Consider the following 23,627-nt stretch of genomic DNA (forward strand, 5'->3'; position numbering starts at 1 on the left):
GGAAACAATCCCTGGATCTAACAAATAAGTGTGGAAAAAGAGGTTACTAGATGTTATATAATTCAGCAGTTTAAGCATAGGCAGAGGACATTGCAAATAAGTATGATTTACTTTAACATTTTTTATGACAGGCGATGTATGCATACATTATGTATGTAATTGTCTGTATTTGGGGTGATTGATAACTGCTGTTGTTCAGTCATTTTTTTTAATTGTGTCCAATCCTTCCTTACCTCATTTGGGGTTTTCTTGGCAAAGATATTGGAGTGGTTTGTCATTTTCTTGTCCAGCTCATTTTATAAGCTTCTGAGGCTGGATTTGAACTCAACCCACCTAGATGATCACACAAATGTACATATATATTTATAACCTTTACATTTTAAGTAAAAGTAAGCCCTAGTCTGACACTGACTCCCTGTGTGATTTTTTCAGAAATAATTTCACTTTTCTAGGTCTCGCTTTTTTATCTGTAAAAAGAAGAGATTCAATAACTTTAAAGTTCTCTTCTAGCTCTCCCATTATCCATTCTAACCCATGCAGTATTTATTAAACAGTGGTGTGAATTTTAAAAGTCTCCATCTTGGTCTAGCACCCAAAAATTGTGCACACCCACCTACACGGGCATGCGCTAGTCAATGACTAATCAGAAATAACTAACTGCCCACCTGGGCTGTCCTAAGCCAAGCTAGAGCCAACCATTGGATTTGTGAGACACAGGAAGAGAGGTAGGGAACAGCCTCTGAGATTGGCGGAACTTCCTGTGGAGAGAGCTAGGGGGAGTGGGTGTTAGGAGCTTGGAGAGAGAGGACGCCCGCAGACAGCTTTCCTTCAGATCGGTCACGTGAGTTAAGGACGGGTTCTTTCCACCTGGGCCTTTAGGCCTAAACTCCCTCTGCCTTGGTCAGAGGTTGAGTAGCCTCTTTCCCTTTTCTCTTCTCTCCTTCTCTCCCTAACCTTTTCCCTACTCCCAGTGTGATTAAACCTCCATAAACCTCATTCTGACTTGAGTGTTTCATTTTAGGAATTTCATAAGTAAATTCCTTGGGGGCAGCTGGGTAGCTCAGTGGATTAAGAGTCAGTCCTAGAGACGGGAGGTCCTAGGTTCAAATCTGGTCCTCTTTTTTCTCTCCTATAGTATGGCAACTTCCTGTAGCCTGGGCTGCAAATGGGGAAGTAAAATATACTGCATTCTGTCCTACAGACTTGTGGGATTAGAAATTACTTAACTGGACCCTAATACAGAGGCCTGTAAAAAAAAAAAAAAAATTTTTTTTTTTTATTCTTGCTTTCTCAAATTTTGTATACATAGATTTTTTGATTTTGATACTGATTTTGAATTCTTTAATGTAAATATGCATATATAAAGGGTTATATTTTTTTCCCTTAATTTTTTCCCTTTTTCTTCTTTTGATTTTGATTTTATTTTGATATTGTTTTGTTTTTCTTTTGAATTAACTCACACACCCCCACAACTAAAACTTGAATCCTCAGCTGGACTCAGTGTTTTTTCAACACGTTCTTCAGGGGGGATTGTATTTCATCAAATCCAAGATTTAAATTTTGTTCGAGAGAGAAATCTTCAGAGAAGCTTGCTAACTAACTGAATCCAGAGAATGAACTGTTTGCAGAAAGATATCTAAACCTTTTCACTACAGGAAGATCCAGAATGAACCTTGGGGTGTGGTTGATTGAACATTTTTTTGAATGTACACTCTTATGCCAAAGGGGACTGCCCCCTAATTGGCTTTTGTCAATGCGCCCAGCAAAACATTGGTTTGCTGTCTTTCTCTCTCCTCTATTTCCCCATATTTACAACTATTATAATTTTCCTCTTAGTGGGTAGAAAAAATTTTTGTATACACTTATAGTTAGAAATTTTTGGGGTGCAGTATGCTTATGTTTAGTGATCAATTGGGGAGACTAGTCTCCCAATCATCATCAGGGGGGATTGTGAATTTTAAAAGTCTCCATCTTGGTCTAGCACCCAAAAATTGTGCACACCCACACTACACGGGCATGTGCTAGTCAATGACTAATCAGAAATAACTAACTGCCCACCTGGGCTGTCCTAAGCCAAGCTAGAGCCAACCATTGGATTTGTGAGACACAGGAAGAGAGGTAGGGAACAGCCTCTGAGATTGGCGGAACTTCCTGTGGAGAGAGCTAGGGGGAGTGGGTGTTAGGAGCTTGGAGAGAGAGGACGCCCGCAGACAGCTTTCCTTCAGATCGGTCACGTGAGTTAAGGACGGGTTCTTTCCACCTGGGCCTTTAGGCCTAAACTCCCTCTGCCTTGGTCAGAGGTTGAGTAGCCTCTTTCCCTTTTCTCTTCTCTCCTTCTCTCCCTAACCTTTTCCCTACTCCCAGTGTGATTAAACCTCCATAAACCTCATTCTGACTTGAGTGTTTCATTTTAGGAATTTCATAAGTAAATTCCTTGGCGGCCATTGTTAATATTATATAAATCTTATAGCCACATTTGTAACCATTACTATATTATAACCTTCTCCCAGAAGCCTTAAATTTCCCCATTACAGTGGCTATGTGTAAAGCTCTGACCTAGGTATCAGAAATATAAAAACAAAATATTAATAAATGAAGGATCATCCATTTGGATTTGGAAGGAGGTCATCTTTTCTGGTTCTCTGATGTTCTAAATTAGGACTACAGAAGTCAAGAAGCACACTCAAGGTCACATGAGCAGGATGTAACAGCCAGTATTCAAATCAGAAGTCAGAATACTGACAAAAATCCAGCCTTCCTTTCACTACAGCTTACTGTTTCTAAACAATCATTCATTAAGTACTTATCGTGTGCTAGGCTTGGATGAGGCATTGAAGATACCAAAACCAAGCTGAGGCAGTTTCCATCCTTATAGAGCTTTCCCGCTATTCCAGGGGACATATTCGTATTTAAGATAAATTCAAAATAAAGACAAGGTAATTGGGTACCAGTCATGAACAATGAAGCAGAGGGGAGATCTATTTACCTTGACCACAGTGTAATACTTTAGTTGAGTTTTGAAGGAAACTAGGAATATGAAGGAGTAAAGACAAGGAGGAAGTGCATTCCTGCCTGTGTGAAAGACAAAGAGATGAGAGATGGTGCCTTGTAGGTCTGAGGAAGAGCAAGCAGGTCTGTCCAGTTGGACCATAGAGTATGTAGAGAGGAATAACGCATGACACGGCTGGAAAGGAAGATTAAATCAGGTAGCGATTAGGCTATAAATCCCTGGGGAGTTTGTATCTGACTCCAGAGGTAACAGGATATTATTGCAATTAATTTATTTAGTAGGGGAGTGGAAAAACACTTTAAAAATTGAGAAGAACCAAGAGAACCACTTACACAGTGATAGCCATATTGTAAAGAAAGTTAACTGTGAAAGACTTAGGAACTCTGATCAATAGAGTGACCAAATATATTTCCAGAGAACCTAGGTTAAAATAGGCTAATAGCAAACCTTTATTTAGTGCTTCAAGTTTGTAAAGCTCTTTATTTGTATTATCTCCTTTGATTATCACAATAAACTTATGAGGCACCCTATTATGATCCTGATTTTCTAGATGAGAAGATAAGGCTGAATCAGTTGATTTGCCTACAGTCACAGTTTAAAAAGTGTCTGAAGCAGGATTTGAACTTGGGAGTCTTTCTAACTTCAAGTCCATGTGTGTATCCACCATTGCACCTCACAACTAAGAACTAATAAACGTTTACCGATTTATGGTTCCTGATCAGTGATATTGCTGTTTTGTTCTTAGGGAGTTATAACATATGATGGAAAATCAAGGCACCTGCGTAGCAGAACTTCTGGTAAGTAGCTAGAATATCCCCATGGACATTTAGTTGGCATCGACTGAATAAAGCAGTAAGGGAGGGTGCTTGAAATAGTGTAAAAATGACTGAATGGTAGACTGAATGGTAACTGATCTTATTACTAAGCAATATTCATCATAGCTATGTGATGTTATCCCCATGAATCCCCATTCTGGAGAAAGCGTGGATTTCCCTTCATGTGTCCTAGTCCCATATTTCTGAGGTACAGAAGTTTCCCCTTACTCTCCCACTGCTCAGCCATGGCTGAGGACCCTGCCAGCCAATAGTGGTGAGAGCAAGGCTGCAATTGCAATGCATTAGGATTACCTCCAAAGCCTAATGACTTGGGCAAACTCACTTGGCTATCAGGGCTGTTTTTCTCCCAACTTTGCTGAAGAGGCCAAATCTCTGATCGCTGATATACAGTAGTGACATTCGCATTCCATCCCCAGGACTGTGAAAAATCTGTTTAAAACAATAAAAAGAGATTAAGCACATATGATTAATGTGCTTAAAACCAGGGTTCTTTATTTACTATAAAAACACCGTCAAGTAGTTGAAAGTAGAGCTCATTTTTAGTCATCCTATGTCTGTGTCTCTTACAGGACAAGTTACTCAAGTCCCCAGCTGAGAACAGACCATGTTTGGCTAAAGAGGATGGTGAGCCATGCAGGAGAGAATGAGGACCAGCTCTGGCATATGGTATGTATATTGCTTTCTCCCAGGCCAAATTCTCCAATGGTACAGAGCACCCTCCCATTGAGTTCCTCGGGCAAGGGCCCCTGATTCCTTTCCTGAATCCACTGTTCCAACAGTATTAAACACGCTCTGGAAATAACTACACATTTCTGAATGATGAGTTCTGAGGTGAAGACTTGTCAGTAGTATGGCAACATGGATGAAAGAAAAATATTTTATTTGGTGGGAGAAATGCTTGGCTCTTAAAAAGACACTAACAAGGGTTAGCTTAGCCATGAGCCACAAAAGAGTATTTCCCCCATTCTTTTTCATTACCTTATTAGATGTCCCAGGCAGTTCTTCAGAGTTTTGCAGGGTCCAAAGGTAACCAATGGCAAGAGGCATTTTTCTCTGCCTTGGATCCTGGCTTTGAATGGGAGAAACAAAACACCAGATTCTTTCTCATCTCCTCAGACCAGCTGAGGGTCTATTTCTCAATTCTGTTTCCTGGTCTGCAAAAGAGGCTCAGAATCAAAGATCCTAGGAGACCATCTCTGCTCACCACATACATAATCCTATCATTTCCTCTCCCAACTGTGTTGAAGTCTGGCATAATCTTCACCCTCATTTTGATTTCTACTGGACAGGGACTTTGTGTCTACTGAATTATGATGGGAGGAGAGGAAGGGAACAAATGAAACCTGCAACCAAGTTCAAATCAATTTTACGTAACCAGGGACATAGAAGACTTTATTTTCCCAGGTTATTCATGAAGTCCTATAGGATTAATGGCTTACATTTTGCTTTCATGTGAGAGCCATGCTCTGATTCAATGAGCTATTTCATAAGGGCTCATATGCCATGAAGTATAGGTCCCTCTGATGCTTTTTAGGCTTTATTCTCTTACTCAAACAGAAAGATTTTTAAGAAAGCAACACATAGACCTGAAGGAGGAAAGGAGTTCCACCACCTTGTTCTTCCCTTGTCTGAAGTTCCCTGTGAGTAGAACAGTCATCCATAAGAGAAATGGTCCATATTTGTCTTAGCAGGATTCCTAGACTCCTCAGGTTAAGCTGACCAGGGCCAATATACAGATCATGGGATATCCCTACTATCTGTAAAATCCAAAGCCCTGGAATAGGAGGGAATGCAGAATTAGCTGGATTTTCAGTCAATACCTTATCCAGACATCCAAAAATATGATGGAAAGGGAATGTAACCATAAAATGATTTTTTAAAGTGCTGTCTGGTCAGAACTGCAGAAGGTGAGAGAGAAACCACAGAGAGATTCAGTCCAAAACAATTTTTGCATCAGGGCTCAATGCTGCACAAAAAAGTGGCCCTGAGATTGAGCAATGCAATGAAGAAACTAAGGAATTCAAGACTCTCAGAGGGATCATTACATAGGACCATTCAGCATGCCTTGAACATTCAGTACATCTATTAAGCAACTATTATTTGCAAATCAGGGTGCAAAGCAGAAGGCACAAAGGAAAAATATGTTCATGCAATGCTCAGTCTACCTATTGGACAACACTGCCACTGAACTTCTAACACACATATGTACACAGACACACACAACTAGACACTCTCCTAAAAAGAAGACTGTTGAAGGTGACAGTAGGAATGGACATCCAATACTTTCCAAGTTCATTTGTTAAAATTATTATACAAGAAGAGAGAAATTTGGAATAACTGGAATTTATCAGCCCGTTTCAGAAGAATATCCTTAGTCTTTGAGCCTCATCCATCTAGATCTGGTCAGATTTTAGATCACTATTATGCAAGGGTATTTCATTATCTGTTAGTAATTTATTTGATAAATAATCACTATGTGTTTACTTGATAAAATATTAGCTGATTAATTATACAAAGGTTAGAACTATTTTCAATACTAGATAAAATACATGGGCACAGTTCTTAGCCATCTTAACTATTTAAATAATTAGGTGAAAATAGAAAGAGAAGAATATTTTAATATAACTAATGATTTCATGAAATTTAAATGGTTTCCTTGGCCAACTATATGTGTCATTAAGATATTTCTTGAAAATCTGTTGAGTACAGGACACAGTGAAAGGTATTTTATGTGAGGTAAACACTTTCAGAATTAGAAATTTTGCTTGGTTTTGCTCCCAGGGTCTCAGGGTGAATTTTTATTTCTTCTGTTGTTGTTGTCATCCTATGATTGCATCTATGTGGAGAATTTTTGTTATGGAAACTCCTTTCACCAACATGAATCAATATCATATATCTAACTTGGAATCATAGGATCATAGATTTAGAGCTAAAAGGGGCCGGGGAGTGGGGGGTGGGAGAGTGTGATTACTCTAGACCAACTACCTCTTTTACTATATGAAGAAATCAGTGAATGAAAGAATGAATGAAAAATCATTTAGATGCTTACTCTGTGTCCAGCATGTGCTAGGCTCTAGGGATACAACTGTAAGTAAGCAAAACAGTATCTTCCTTCAGGAGAATATAGTCTAATAGAGGAGAAAACATATGGAGTGGAGTGGAGGCCAGGAAAGAGGGTTTTAGACAGAGAAGTCTAAAGGAGGGACCTGAATTCAAATCCAGCTTTAGATACTTTCTGTGACCCTGGCCAAGTCACTTAATCTCCATTTGCGTCAGTTTCCTCCACTATAACATGGAAACCCCAGAGAAGGAAATAACAAGCCACTTCAATTTCTTTGCCAAGGAAGTCCCATAAATGTCACAAAGAGTCAGACATGAATAAACAACTTAAGAACAATAGAGTGGGAAGTTGAGTTCCAGCTCATAGGTAGAGACTGGAACACAGGAAAACGGTAGCTTGAATATGACCAGGAAGTGAGATGGTAGCTCTGATTTGCTCCAGAAAAAATGGTTTGCCTAACTATACATAAGTGGTAAGCAGTAGATAGATAAACCTAAATCCTTTGACTCCATAATCCAGTTTTAGAAGGTTGCCAGAGATGCTGAGAAGCTAAGTCATTTGCCCATGATCATAGAGCAAGAATGTATATGAGGGAGCACACAGACTTGGAGTTTTCCTGACTACAAGGCTAGCCCTCTATTCACTATGCCAAAAAGAGTTAATAAAACATGAAGGTAATACATCACATGACCACACACACACACACACACACACACACACACACACACACACAAATTTAGTTATGATACGAGGTTCCCATTGTAGAGGACTATGTGTAGGGGTAGAGCAGAACTTGGCTAGATCAAAAATTAGGTTGAGGTGAAACCCAGTGGCTCTTCTTTTATTCACAATCATAAAGAAGATTCACAATCATGAGATAAGTGAAGGTTTTTCTATTCTCATAATTGCTTCATAGAAATTCCAAGAAATGGCTGCAAAGCAAGAATATGTTCTAGAGGAAGGAACAATTAGTTAAGAAATAAGAGGTGTGGATTCTAGAGCAAGTTCTATGGATAACTAGCTATGGGATTGGTAACAACTTTCTTAACCTCCCTGGATGGCAATTAATTTATTTATTGGTTGAGGAACAGAGAGAGTTGGACTAGATTGTTCCCAATATCCCTTCCAGTTCCCCATGTTCTATGATTCTAAGTAGAGGTGAAGGTGGTTTGTCAACAGATGATAAATTTAAATGGCAGAAACAGCTGACACATTCCACAAAGCTCGAAGTGAAAACTATCCTTTCTGCTTATTTCTGTCACTAAGTCTACAATGAAAGACTAAAGAAGAGACGAGCCAAGACTATGCAATTGTCTCAAAATTGGTGTCCTGAGACTTGAGTTTGAAGAGGTTGCAAAGAAACTAAGAATTACTTTAATTCTGGCTCTTCTAATGCCCTAAATTCTTTTTCATACACAGCCAATCTTATATCTGGCCAGGATCACTCTCATTCCCCCACCAGTAACTATCTTAATTTCTGCATAGAGCTCTCAAATGATGCTAGAGAAATTCACAAAGCTACGCTAATTTGTCCAACAAAACTTTCAGGCCATCTATATTGAAATAGACCATTTCTGGTCTTTGGAAATCCTTCTTTTATCCTTTATTGATTCCCTAGTACCATTCCCTATAGTAGCTATTCCAAAACTTCATCATTCTCCATAAAACCTCAAACCCACCCACACCTTCTTCACTCTTGGCAGACAATTTTCCCTGCTAAATTACAGAGATCAAAGTCATCTGGCACAAGCTCCATCATCTTTCCTCCTCCTAACACAAAATTGCTTATGTTGAATGCACCTTTTCCCTCTTTTCTACAGTTATAAAAGTAATGTGCTTCCTCCCATTCCTTTCTGCCTCCTTCAAGACCCAGCTTCTGCAATCATCCCTCTTTTCAAAATTTTATTTTTAAATATTTTTTTTTACTCTGAACTAAAATTTATTAAAAAACAAACATTTTCAAATGTGAAAAAGGTCAGAAGAAAAATATTATCTATGAAACCATGGCTCTATTATATAGAAATTTAAAAAAAAAACATTAAATTCACTGCAGCAATTTTAACATTGTTCATTGTGTGTCCTTTTCTAAACTGTCTTCTCTTCAACTCTGTGTATTTTTTCATTTCAACTGTGTATTTTTAAAATATTTCATTGATTGTCTTTTCTTTTTTTGCTTCACTATCATTATCTTCTCATCCTTCCCACCACTCCTAAATAAAAGCACTCCCTTGTAATAAATAAATTTAGTCAAGCAAAACAAATGTGTTTTACAAATCACATTTGAAAAATCATGTCTCATTCTGTATCTATAGTCCATCATCAACTCACTACCAAGTGGTAAGAGGCATGTTTCATTATTTGTCTTCTGCAGTCATGATTAGTAGTCAAAGCTTTAAGCTTTTCAAAATGTTTTCTTCTATAATATTGTAGTCATTATGGAAATAGTTCTCCTAGTATTACTTATTTCACAATGCATCAATTCATCAAACTCTTCTCAGGGTTCTTTGAAGATATTAGGGCTATTTGTCTCTTTTCTTACCAAAATGTTAGCACTTCACCATTTAGTCCATTTCAGTTAAATATATTTATCCCTCTATGTTCCTCTTGACATCCATATTTGCCATTTCAAAGTTTCTATTCAAATGTAGTCTTTTTTGTCAGAAATATGTGAAAGCCTTCTGTTCTATTCAAGGTCCATTTCCCCCACTAAATTCAGTCTACTTTCTTTGTCCTGTTCAGTTCCCTCTCTAGCATAGTATATTTCTTCAATGTCAATTCAAGATATGTATAAATATGTAATAATTCAATGAATCAGCTATCTAACTGCATACAATAGTGGGCAATAGACACCTTTCTTCCATCTAATTTTTCTTACTTAGATTTTTAGGCTTGATGATGATGATGATGAGGATGAGGATGACTTTTACTGAAGAGATGCTATAACTTAATACAAATCACAAAATATCACTGCATACAAGAGCATTTGGAGTTCCTCACCACTTAAAAGAAATCCCTCTTCCATGTGGATCCATTATAGGACATCATCCATAATAGTTCCAAAAGCCTTTATAATGCTGACAGTTTTGGGTTTATTTCTCATTCCTTTGATGATTATTATCTACTCCCAAGGCTTTAGTTAACTATCACATGCAAGTATCTCAAATTTTCTACTGTCAACAACTAATCTTCCTAAAGGCAGCTTTATGACATTTCTCAGGTCAAAATCCTTCAGTAATTCTCGTATTTCATATAACATTAAGACCAAGATTCTTACTATGGTGTTTGTGACATTCAGTAATCTATCCTCCAACTCATATATATTGCCTTATCCACCAATATTGTTCCTCCCTGTTCATTGTTTCTCACTTTCCATCAAGGTTAGCAGAGAAAGAGGCAACATAGTGAGTTTTTCAGCCAATAGACATGTTAGTGTCTCTGGAACTCCTTAAAGTCTAGTAATACTAATGAGGCAGCCACAGTGTGAGCCTGTCTAGTGGATTTAGAAGAATTGGGAGAATGGGCTAGCTAGTCCATGGATGGCTTTAAAATAGCTTTTTACTTGTGAAGCATTTGAGCACCTAACCAATTAATTCACATGCTTTGCCTAACAAACTCTTCATCTGTCTCCTGGCACCAATTCCTTGCAATTGGAAATCTTGACCTTGCCTGTTGGCATACCCACCTCATCAGTATCTCTCTTTCTTGAACTTTATCTTGTATACAACTAAAATGCTGTTTATCTGACACTGCCTTCTTACTGTGGCCATCTCTAGACAATAAAATGGGTTCCCTTTCACTCCACAATCCCAATCTCTTGTCTACAATGGATTACTTTCAATACATTTTTCTGAGTTTTTTGTTTGTTAGTTTTTATTTTAAAACCCTCACCTTCCATCTTGGAATCAATACTGTGTATTGGTTCCAAAGCAGAAAAGTGGTAAGGGCTAGGCAATGGGGATTAAGTGACTTGCCCAGGGTCACACAGCTGGGAAGTGTCTGAATCCAAATTTGAACCTAGAACTTCCTATCTGTTGGTTTTTTAATTAATAATCAATAACTAAATATTATATTTTATAAAGTTGTATTAATAATAACTAAAACAAAAGAACTGCCTGACTACAGCCTGGTCTCAGGTTAAAAAGAGAGAGAGGAGGGAGGGAAGGAAGAGTTACAGCCCTTAAATGCGATCACGCAAAATGTGAGGATGCAGGAAAAATGGAATTTTGGGAAATTCTAAGGGACTTCTGGGGGGATGAAGTCCAAAGGCTCAAAATCTCCATTTATACTTATCTCTAGGCCTGGCTCTCAATCCACTGAGCTACCCAGCTGCCCCCTTTTCTGAGTTTTTGGAGCAAAAGAAGCTATGAGCCTCACTACAGGCTCTGCCTAATCATAGTTCTTGCCCAATCATGGCTCAGGTACCACTTCAGGCCCAGAAAAATGAACCAGAAAACCCACTTGTGTATTAATGAAAGGATATTTATAAAGCCCTTAGATAGTTTCTGACATACAGCACTCAATAAATTGTTCTTTTCCCTTACCCTATTCTCCCCTTGGCATATTTTGTGCTTTTCTGCCATTAAGAACCATTTTTATAGTCCACCTTGATCTCTTCACACACACACACATGTATATACATGCATATAGATAAAATATAGAAATATATATATGTGTTGTGTATGTATGCTAACACATGTAAGATCTCATCAAGTAAATTATATATTCCTCAATAACAGTACCCAATACATAGTTTTTTACATACTAATCACTTGAATGAATGACTGAAAAGTAATTATTAAATGTTTACTATTTTCCAAGCACAGAAGTAAAAGCTAGAGATACAGAGAGAAAAATTAAAAATCCACTATTGTTAAGGAGCTGATATTCTACCAGGGGAAATGACTTCAAATAAATTTACCTACTTATTGAAACAGGGAGATAAGAAAAATTTTTGATACTACTAGACTCCCATTCTATGATTATGATAAGATGTAACTTGAAAGATAGAATTAAGTCTCCGACTTGTCATCCTGAGGTAAGAAAGAAATTGAATAGCTAATTGAAGATGAAGAGAGGTGTCATGACCAGAAGAAACTGATCCTTAGGTATGCCTATGACTCTAGTCTACCTCCATGGCGATGAACCAATGGCCTGGGTGATAGAGAGGATAAGTAGAGACCTCTCTGTGGGCATGCATGCTGTTGCCTGCCAGAGTTAGTTACTAGAAGGCAGAAACTCTGGTGGATCTGTTCTCCTCCCCCTCTCCACCACACCTCCATGCTCCTCTGCCCAGCAGCCCAATGAAAGCATTTTCTCCCTCCACTGAGCAGAGCGCCTGAGCCACTACCTCCCTTTCTCCCACCCCTATTTGGGGTAAGGAGGGGGGGACCTGCGGTCTCTGGGAGGGAGGAAGAATAGCATCTATGCCGGGGGGAGGGGGGGGTGGACATGACACATGGTGTCTAAAAGGTTTGCCATCACTGGTCTAGTTTATGGTGGAAATCTAGGGACAGACCCTCCACCTACATCTTCAGAAATAGATAGCCAAAGAACACTATCCACATTCAGAGGAAACTGTGGGAGTAGAAACACCGAAGAAAAACAACTGCTTGATTACATGGGTTGAGGGGGTAAGATTGGGGATATAGACACTAAATGAACATCCTAATGCAAACACCAACAACATGGACATAGGTTCTGATCAAGGACACATGTAAAACCCAGTGGAATTGTGCATCATCTATGGGGGAGTAGGGGAGGAGGGTAGGGTAGGAAATAATGTGATTCTTGTAACCAAGGAATAATGTTCTAAATTGACTAAATAAATAAAATTTTAAAATAAAAAAAGAAATAGATAGCCAGTGAATCTCTAGTGATTAGCTACACAGTAAACACATGAAAACATAGGCTCAAAAATACTAACCATTACCCTATAACCCACATGGAACAAGTTAAAAAGGTGACATCATCATCAGGAAATGATCAAGCTAAAAGAGGTTAGAACACAAGATTTACATGGGGAAAGAGAAGGCTAGAGAAGGAAAAGAGCCAACAGTTTTTGAAGGAGTAAAGATTCCAGATGAAGAAAGTAGAGCAAGTAAAAGGATTCTTATTGTATCCTTAGGTCAGTTGGTGTAAGACATCAAAAATTGCTCAGAATGAATGAGGTAGAAGAGAGATACTAACTGAAGGACTCTCAATCTTGTATTTGAGAACTGGAGGCACAGTGGACAGAGTAAGCATCATGATTAATGTTCCAGGTCTCCCATAGGCTATCATATTATTATTATTAAAATCATTCCAGAGAATGGAGATTTTTTATCATCTCTCAATAAGTCTTTGTGGTAACAGAAGCTAAATTCATATAATTTTTGAAGGAGGAATAGGTATTGTGTGATGAAATCTGTGATTTCAGCTTAGTAACGAGAGTTATAAAAGTGGTCACCATTTATAAAATATTAGCCCCCTAAGTCAAAATGACTGTTAGCAGCTTTTATTTACAACAAGGTAGAGACAGTAAAAGTGGGAAATAAAGGAAGGAGACAAAACCTTGTCTAGACTACCAGCCCTCAGTGCTGTTCCAGTAAAGTCCAGCTCAGCACCTGGCAGGGACTTCCCCAAGTCCCAATCTCCACATGGATTTCCCAGTAGTCCTCAGCCAGAAGTCCCAGTGTCTTCAGCCAAAGTTCCACCAACACAAAATGACTCCAAGGGAAAGTATGTCTCTTCAGCTCTACTCACAGATATGGAATCCAAGGGAAGCATCTCTCCAAGGAACCAGTCTCTCCAAAACCAAGGAGGCCAAGAGAGCCAGATCATGTTGGTCTCTTCTTTTATACCCCTTTTTTCTATGTCATTTCCTGTCTCTCCCCCTCATCATAGAAACCAATTGTAGTCTTTTAATTTGCCCCTTCTTGGGCAGTGCTTGTTGTGGCCTTTGGAGGTGTGAACTAGTAAATGACTTATAAGCTCTCTTACCTAATGGTTAGCTAGCTACTAAGTACTTGATTTGATTAACTAAAAATAGACAAAGGAAGAGTTAATTCTATCTTCACAGTAATAAACTTCCTCTACTGACTTGATTAGCATTGTCTCTATGACATGGCTTTAGAGAATTATTTGTGGGGCCATGAGACATTGTCACTCACTCAAAGTAACAAGATAATGTGACATAGTTAGAGGCAAGGCTTAAAACCAAATCTTTCTTTAGAGACATCTCCATCTGTGCCTAAACTGTGATAAAGCCTTCTGAGTTTGTATTGGTCTGATCAGCCATGGTTGACTGTACATTGAGTGCAATATAGTAATGTCATTTTGGTTTTCTTCAAGCACAAAGGACAAGAACCAACCCAACTATCCACACTACCATGCTGTCTTTCAGGGCTGAATATGTATTTATTAAATAATGAATTGCTGGTGGAGTTGTGAATTGATCCAACCATTCTGGAGGGCAATTTGGAACTATGTCCAAAGGGCGATAAAAGACTGTCTGCCCTTTGATCCAGCCATAGCACTGCTGGGCTTGTACCCCAAAGAGATAATGGACAAAAAGACTTGTACAAAAAATATTCATAGCTGCGCTCTTTGTGGTGGCCAAAAATTGGAAAATGAGGGGATGCCCCTCAATTGGGGAATGGCTGAACAAATTGTGGTATATGTTGGTGATGGAATACTATTGTGCTAAAAGGAATAATAAAGTGGAGAAGTTCCATGGAGACTGGAACAACCTCCAGGAAGTAATGCAGAGCGAGAGGAGCAGAACCAGGAAAACATTGTACACAGAGACTGATACATTGTGGTACAATCGAAGGTGATGGACTTCTCCATTAGTATCAATGCAATCCCTGAACAATCTGCAGGGATCTAAAAAAAAAATACTACCCACAAGCAGAGGATAAACTGTGGGAGTAAAAACACCACTGAAAAGCAACTGCTTGACTACAGGGTTGGAGGAGATAAGACTGAGGAGAGACTCTAAATGAACACTATAATGCAAACTCCAACAACAGGGAAATGGGTTCGAGTCAAGAACACATGTGATAACCAGTGGAATCATGCGTCGGCTATGGGAGAAGGAAAGGCGGGGGGGGGGGGGGGGGGGGCGGGGGGGAGGGGAGGGGAGGAAAAGAAAACGATCTTTGTTTCCAGTGAATAATGTATGAAAACGACCAAATAAAATAATATTAAAATTTAAAAAAAAAATAATGAATCGGGAAGAATTCTTCAGATTTCCCTGATAAAAAGACTGATACAATGTGACAGCTAATAGTATTCAAGTGTAAAATTCATGGGGGCCACTGAGTCTTTCACTAGTTATTTGGTTAGAAAATAAGTATTTATTAAGTACTCTACTATGTGCCAGGCACTTGGCTAAGCCCTGGGGTTACAAACAAAAGCAAAAGTAATCCTTACTTTTGAGGAGTTCACAATTTGATGGAAGAGACTACAAACTAAAGTAGAAATAGGAAATAAAAAAGAAAGGTGCTAGAATTAAGAGGGGTTGGTAAAGACTTCCTGTAAAAGATGGAGTTCTGTTTATTTTATTTTGCTTTTATTTATTTAATTTTTAAAGGATGGGATTTTAGATGGGACTTAAATGAAGCCAGGGAAGCCAAAAGATGGTGATGAGGAGGAAGAGCAATCCAGGTGTGACAGGCAGACAAAAAAAATGGTCAGAGTCTTGTTTGTGAAAGTACAAGGCCAGTGTCACTGGATTGAAGAGTACATGACAGGGTGTGAGTTATAAGAAGACTGAAAATATGGAAGGGGGTCTAGGTTATGAAGGGCTTTGAATGTCAAAGAGAATAGTTTGTATTTGATCTTAAAGGCAATAGGGAGCATTAGAGTTTATTGAGTACAGAAGTGATATAGTCAGACCTGGTCTTTGAGAAAATCACTTTAGTGACTGAATAAAGGATGGATGGGAGCAGGGAGAAACTTGAGGCATGGAGATCCACCAACATATAATGAGGGTTCATACCAGGGCGATGAAAGTGTCAGAGGATAGAAAGAGGTATTTTTGAGACATGTTGCAAAGATGAAATCCATAGACACCAAGAAGACACTAGTTTACTAGAATTAGCATTTTAAAAAGGTAAATTAAATATAAATTTTAAAAATATAAGGTGATATGGTACAGAGGATGGAAGGTCAGCCTCTATGGCCAAAATATCTGAGTACAAGTCCTATCTATAACCCATAACAGGTAATCATTTAGCCCCTCAGTGAGGCAGGCAAATCTCTCAAACTTTAAATTAACAAGAAGTAGCTCTTTTGCATCAATGGAAGATATTTGTACAACTCCCCATATCAATGAAATAACAGGTTCATAGAGGGGGAAAAAAGAAAGGTGCTGATGTTAAAACCTTTAGGCATGCATTATAGGTCTAATCCTAGATATCTACATATATACCTTATATATTTTGTCCATATATTCATTCCTCTTAAATTCCCATTAAGAACATTCCAGTCCCCTAACAGACTAGCAATTTCCCAGTTTGCAGAAATTATACCATTTTCTAAATTTACAAAAGTGAATGTATTTTCTGCATTCACTTTTAGAGCATTCATATATGATGAACAAAATGTTTCCAGCTTGCTAATGCATTCTGGATGACGGTCATTAGTCTATACTTGCTTTTTCCAAGGGTCTTTATTACCATAACTTACAACAAAATTGGACTCATGATGAACAGCAAGACCATAGAAGTATTACCTTTGGCTTCTTAACTACTAAAATTTAGCTTGTTCAGCATTTGGAGTTGTTGGCAGCACTGGGATGGCATGGGAACGGGAAAGAAACTTCATGCCTGCTCCAATCATTTTGAAAGCTTTCAGCACTGGGTTACACAATGGAAAAATCTCAAGGACATTCCCTGTATCCATATGTTTATAATGAGAACACAAGAGTAAAAATCAACTCTAAGGTTGAAGTAGAACAAATGAAAACTCCATAGTTATATTATCATACAAATATGGCTATGTTAAAATATTTAGTACAAATAGCCAGGTCTCCAATGGTCACAACTGACATAATAGGGAGATTTTATGCAGGAGCAGGAGATTTTATGTACTGGCTCAAAAAGCCGATTGTTAAATTTCCAGTGTGAGCATTGGTAATTGGCAAATAGTAGAAATCAGGGTTTGATTTGTTTTGTGCATTGTCTCCACTTAATATTGTGAAGGAAGAGGCTTAAAATTAGAAAATGACATAGATACATTTTTGAAGGGTCGTTGTTAAACACACATCTAGTTTTGTGATACTTCTTTGAGGCATAGAGCAAGACATTTGTGATACTTAAAGGACCATTGCTTGAATGCACGTTGCACAATAAATTCACAAAAGATCGAAGATGAGAAGGTATATTTTAGGAACGAAAAGGAAGATAAAAGAAGCCTTTTCTAACTGAAGAGCCTAAGAGTTGTACTTATTCTTATTTCTGAAACTGAAGGCCTTTAGTAAATCATATTTTCCTTTAGTAAATAATATTTTCCACCTGCATAGATCAAAATTCTTATCACAAGCTTTAAATGGGAATCTTCAGTGGCAATTCCGGAATCAACAACAATAAGGAAAGGTGAATGAGTGGTATATAGATGAGGTGAATGCTAGGTATATAGATGTGCAACATTCTGGTTGTGAATAGGAAAGCATCAAATAGAATGAGAATGGATAATAGAAATCATCAAGTTCTGCCACCTGATTTCACAGATGGGGATCTATAGCTCTAAGAAATCAAATAATTTGCTCCAAGTCACCTAGGCTAGTCAATGACCAAGCTAAGACTAGATCTCAAATTAAAGTGGTAAGATGTAAAGAAAGCTAAATTAGAAGTACTAAGTACTCAGTTCTAATCTTAGTTTTCTACTTTCTAGCTTTGTGACCTTTGCCAAGTCACCTCACTTGTAAAATGGAAAAGGGAAGATTAGACTAGAAATTTGTTAAAGCCTTTTTTCCATTTCTAAAATTCTGCAACTCCTAACTCTTACTTTAATACTCTTTTCATTGTACCACATGACTTATTATTAATCTCTCTACCAATGCAGGCCAGTAACTTATAATAATAGAGACTTCCATAAGTAACACAGACACAAGCTAACCCAATAATATATCAGCAAAGAAATATTGATCATATGCACAAAAATATTTGTAGCATCTCTTTCAGTGTTTTGGCAAAGGACCAGACATTTCTTATCTATTGGGGTAATTTTGATATGTTTGTGATTCAAAGGAATACTATTGTTCTATAAAAAATAATGGAAAGTTTGATTTCAGAGAAACCTGAGAAGACTTATATTATCTGATAAACAGCAAAACAAGCAGAACCAGGAGAGCAATTTCTACAATAACAACAATATTGTAAAAATCAACAACTTTGTAAAACTTAAAAACTAAACAACAATCACAATTCCAAGGAATATATCACTCAACAACCAGTCACAATTCCAAGGAATATATCAATGAAAGATAATGCCGACCTCCTGACAAACTGGTAGTGGACATAATGTGCAAAATAAGACATTTTTAAGACAAGATCAATGTGGTCATTTATTTTGCTTTGTATATTTGTAACAATATTTTTGTATGATTAGAAAATTGTAATTATAAAATTATAATTTCCTATTTTTTTCCAAAATATTGTGGCAGGTGGGAGAGAAAATAAATTCTTGCCTATTGTTAATTTGTTGGTTTTGTTGCTTGAAAAAAACAAAAATTTAAAATGAACCATCCAAAGTGCTTTGCAAACTTTTTATATAAAAATCACAACAAAGAATCATAAACAAATGGTTGGCACAAGTGGATCTGTTTACAGAATCATAGGGATTCAGGATCAAATCATTGCTACCAAAAATAAAGAGATTTGCATTTTGCATTCTCATACTCATTGATTGGTATAGATTCTGAAGGAGATGGTAGAAACTATAAAAAATATCATTATAGGTTGCAAAAATTGAGCCCCTACCTGAATAAAAAACAGTATCAAGTGGCCAGAATTGTACCACAAAAGCTTACTAGCTTCATAAACAAAATAAAACAAATTTCCATACTACAAAATAAACTCTCAATATTTTTTATGAATTCAACAGGTCTTAGAACAAGAGAAATTACAAGCAAAATTGTCCACTACAATTGTTAAGAACCAAGTTTTTAATGGATATTGTATATTGAGTTCTCATAGTCTGCAAACTACATAGAATGAAGGAGAGAAATCATATGGCCTGGACTTCATTGGTGGGAGCATCAGGCAGAGGAGCTCCCTCTATCAATCCAAGTCAGACTCTTGTCTCAACTCATAGCCTTACAGGATGTCCTAGAACCCCAAGAAGTGATTTGTCTAAGGTCACACAATCTATATAGAATGCAGGTTTATCTGGCTCAGAGACCAGCTCTCTTTGTATTATGCCATTAGTTCCTCATTGATGTTCCTGAAACATCAATATAGATCATATCAATTTATCTGCATATCATAAAACAGGTGCTATTGTCAGTACATTGTATATGTGCTCCCATACAAAAATAGAGACAGAGCACAAGGAAGATAGAGACTTGTACATCATTGCCCTCATCCTGCTTGCTACCAGAGTTGTTCTAAAGATTCTTTCATTGATTTTATGGCAGATGAGTCAATATCCCAATATTTTCATTTTATTACAAATTAACAATAGTTATAATTTACATAATTCTTTAAGCTTTGCAAAAAGATTTACAAATATTATCTCATTTAATCCCCTCACCAACTTTTAGAAGTAGGTACTATCATTATGCCCATTTTACAGATGAGGAAATTGAGGCAAACAAGTTCAGTGACTTGACCAAGGTTACTCAGCTAGTTAGTGTCTAAGCCTGGATTTGAATTCAGGTCACACAATAACCTTTTCCATCTGCACAATAGTGCAACAAACAACACATAAAATAATAGTACATTAGTGACTTGTTTGAAGACCATTTTTATATGAACTGTTGCAAATGTAAGCATGACTAAAATAAAGATTGATACAAATCTTTTTCAAGCTGCACGATAGTTTATCAAGCATCAAGTAAAAGAAATCAATACTAGATACAGGACTTGTCCTTAGTTTTGATATGGATACCATCAAGCAAAAAGAAGAGAAAATTTTGATGATGATGATGATTCTCAAACATCACATTAACATTTGCACACTATCTCTTTCACTAGCGCTCTATAAGGCAGGTTATGTAACTAGAGTTATTGCCATTTTTCAGAGTAGGACACTCATCCACAACACTCAGAAAAAGCTATGATTTGTTCAAGGTTGTAGAACTAGGAATCATATGAACTAATGAAAAACTGCCAAGAAGAATATATAACTCAGTAAAAAATAAACCAGTGTCATAAATAATTTCCCAGACATGTTAGAAATGAATTTGAAGAGAAAAGAAGATATTCTCTTTTTTCTCCATCCAAACACAATTGCCTTCCAAGACCTCAGAGCTTCATGACCCACACTCCCTAATAAAGCAAACAACAAAGACCTTTGTCTTCAATCACTGGCGAGGGCAAGAGAAATTAGGACTGAATGTATATCTGAGGATCAGTTTCATAGAGATACTAATTAGTCTCACAGGAGCTGATGAGATCACTGAGTGCCCACAATATGGCACCCACACACTTTTCCACTATATTTCACTCCTCATCTTGGACTTTTTATTCTAGTCAACCTGACCTGCCAGCTATTGCTTTTATTTGATATGTCATCTTCCACATCTATGACCATTGCATCCCTTATTTCTAAATCTCTAATTTCTAAAATGCATAGCCTGCTCACCTCCACTAGGTTTTTTTTTTTTTTAATAATCTGCCAGTTATAAGCATCCTCTCCCTCCTAAACTACTTTGAATTACTTTGCATTTTTGTGGTGGTCGTTCACCCAACTTTTCATGGTCCTATTTGGGGTTTTCTTGGGTGATCTGCCATTTCCTTCTCCAATTCCTTTTACAAATGAGGAACTGAGGCAGAGAAGGTTAATTGATCTACCCAGTCACACAGTTAGTAAGTGTCTGGACACATTTGAACTCGTGAAGATGAATCTTCCTGACTGCAAGTCTATCCACTGTGCCATAGAAAACTCACTGTAGGATGCAGGCTGCCCGACAAGGCATGCATTTTGTATTATTTAGCTCCTATACACTTCGTATTTCCCTAATAGAATATACACCTTCTGAAGGCAGGGATTACTTCATTTTTGCCTTCATATCTCCTGTTCCTAACACCATTTCTTTCGTATAGCAAATACTTAATATAAACGTGCTGAATTGAGCCAGGCTGATTTAAATGGCACAGTTTCCAAGAGTGACCCACAATCCTCTCCCAGAGTGAGGAGTCTAAGGACAAGCATTCAGAAAGCTCAGGAGGACAGGGGATTTATCGAAGTCTCAGGAAGCAAAGTTGTTCGTCTTCAATGATTTGAAAAACCCATAGTGGACAAAGTAATTTCCAATTCTGTGCATGAGTACAACTCAAATCCAACCATCCAGAGCTGATTTGTACTCATATCTGCACGCAAAATTTCCCTTCAATCCAATGATAGATGTTTTAGTACAACCAAGGGCAGGGTTTTAGCCCAGAACTATGTTTTAACTTAATATCTGTACTGCAATTTTCATCTGGAACTTATCCTGAGAAGTCAGGATTGAATTATCCCAAGATGACATTTGAGTAAACTAAGACTGAACACAGAGATATGCATTTATGTCTCTTAATTCCACATAAGGGAGGATCCTGTTACAACTTAAACCTGGCCACAGTGGTTCTGCTCAAAACCACACTCAATATTGTGTTATCACACTTAATAGAGAACTTAAATTAATTAAAATTAGTATTTGGTTCTGAATGTTCCTTTCTCTTTGGTTTCTTGCTTTGGGGCGGGGAGGGGGGAAGAAGGGGGGGGGGGAGTTGTGAATTTTTTTTCTTTCAGCTCAGAAATGTGGAGTTAAGACTTTACACCAGAACCAATAAAATGCAAGTTGAGAAATCCAAGAGAAGAAAATCTTAAATGTTTTAATAAACTGAGAGTGTAGTAAGTTCAAATAAAATGGAAAACTTTACCCATTTTTCAGCCTGGATAGGGCTTGAAGTTTAAAGGTGACTTTAATAAGCTAAGAAATATGGTTTTCTGTTTCTGCTTACTTGGTTTTATTATCATTTGTCCTTAACATTAGTTGGGCTAGAATTTGTAATTACTCCTCTGTGTACTTGTATACTCACTACCAGTACCCAAGTAGAAAGCAAACTTCTTAAGGGAAAGTTTTACTCTATTTTTTGTCTTTTTTATCTCTGTTGCCTAGCACATTAACCTATGCTGTTTTTGGTTTCCAGCATGGCTTGGTCCATATTGTGCAGTTCCTGGCATGTAAACTACCTCTACTGACTTAGATAATATTGGAGACTTGCTGGGGAGATGGAGAGGTGAAGTAGCAAGACAGGAACTAAGAGCTTCTAGATTTCAAGGTGTGACCTCTATGCAGCATGTCATGCTGTCTGCTACCTAGATCTATGGAGTAGGTATTTAATAAATGTTTATCAAATTAAATTTCTCTTGGTATAACCAGCTCAACTTAAAAAAAAAAAAGGACCAGAACTTTCCTGTCTGGTAACACCCCAAGTGCAGTTTTCCAGCTAAATGACCTTGGAAAAACCTTAAAAAATACATATTAACAGGATCGAAATAATCCAATTAATTGAATTTGAAGATCACTTAGTCCAACTGAAAGATAAGGAAACTAAGACTTATGGAGGTTAAGAGACTTGCCCAAGCTCAACCAGATAGAAATAAGCCCCAGATTCGAACCTATAGCTTCAAAGTAAACCAACCAATCAACTAACAAGCATTAATTAAGCACCTCCTATATACTAGGTACTGTGCTAGGTGTCTGAATCACTTTGCTAAATCCAAGAATTCTGCTTATTGTTTTTATACAAATAGTGTTATAATGATATTTCTTTTCAGTCTAGGAGAAAGATATTACAAGTTCTATAAGTAGGGTTAAAGAAAACCCTAAATAATGTTCATGAAAAACTGTCTAGGAGTTGAGATGGGCTTAGACAAATCCTAAATGTTGAGAAGAAAATATCCTTTGAAGGTACTTGCAAAGGCTTAATTGTACTTTAGAAAATACCCACTTGTTGATATGCAAACACATACCACAACTACATTCCTTTCAAGTTCATCAGAGAGGTCTCAATAGCATAGTGGATAGATGGTTTTGGAGCCAAGATGATCTGAGTGCAAATCCAGCCTCTGACATATATTGTGTATATGAACCTCTCAGTAAGTGACTTAACCTCTCAGTGACTCTAGGCAATTTTCTAAGATTGTAAGTTGCAGAAGTGGATTTTTTTGGGGGGAAGAGGGCAGAGTTTTCTCCTTGAGGAGTTCCCTGTAGCAATGATATCACTAGACTAATACTTATCCCCCTGTTGGAGCAGTGCATATTGTACTTGAGGAAATGCTCATTCAATAATATACAAATGAATAGGCAAAACTACTCCTAGACACCCAAGTTAACTCTTTTTTTACCCTAAAGGAAGGGAGACAAATCCAAAGCACCCACCAGTGTCTTGCTAGGAATTAATTTTCCAGATGATCTCTTCATGTCCTGGATGAGAAATCTATGCCTTCTCTGGAAAAGTTAAAAAAACCCTAATGAGCTCTTGACTTAATGGGGAAACGGACTTTCCCATCTTTCTGAGCTCTTAGA

General features: G+C 37.5%; 1 long non-coding RNA gene across 1 annotated transcript; it reads left to right on the plus strand.

Moving 5' to 3' along the window:
• The first annotated feature begins 1,263 nt into the window (after positions 1–1,263).
• LOC130453642 (uncharacterized) lies at positions 1,264–22,422 on the plus strand. The gene is made up of 4 exons (XR_008911087.1): positions 1,264–2,234; positions 3,756–3,807; positions 4,416–4,512; positions 22,246–22,422. It is a non-coding gene; the product is annotated as an uncharacterized LOC130453642 (long non-coding RNA).
• The last annotated feature ends 1,205 nt before the right edge of the window (positions 22,423–23,627 follow it).

This window comes from Monodelphis domestica, chromosome 4 (genome assembly GCF_027887165.1).
Source record: "Monodelphis domestica isolate mMonDom1 chromosome 4, mMonDom1.pri, whole genome shotgun sequence".
Taxonomy (NCBI): Eukaryota; Metazoa; Chordata; class Mammalia; order Didelphimorphia; family Didelphidae; genus Monodelphis; species Monodelphis domestica.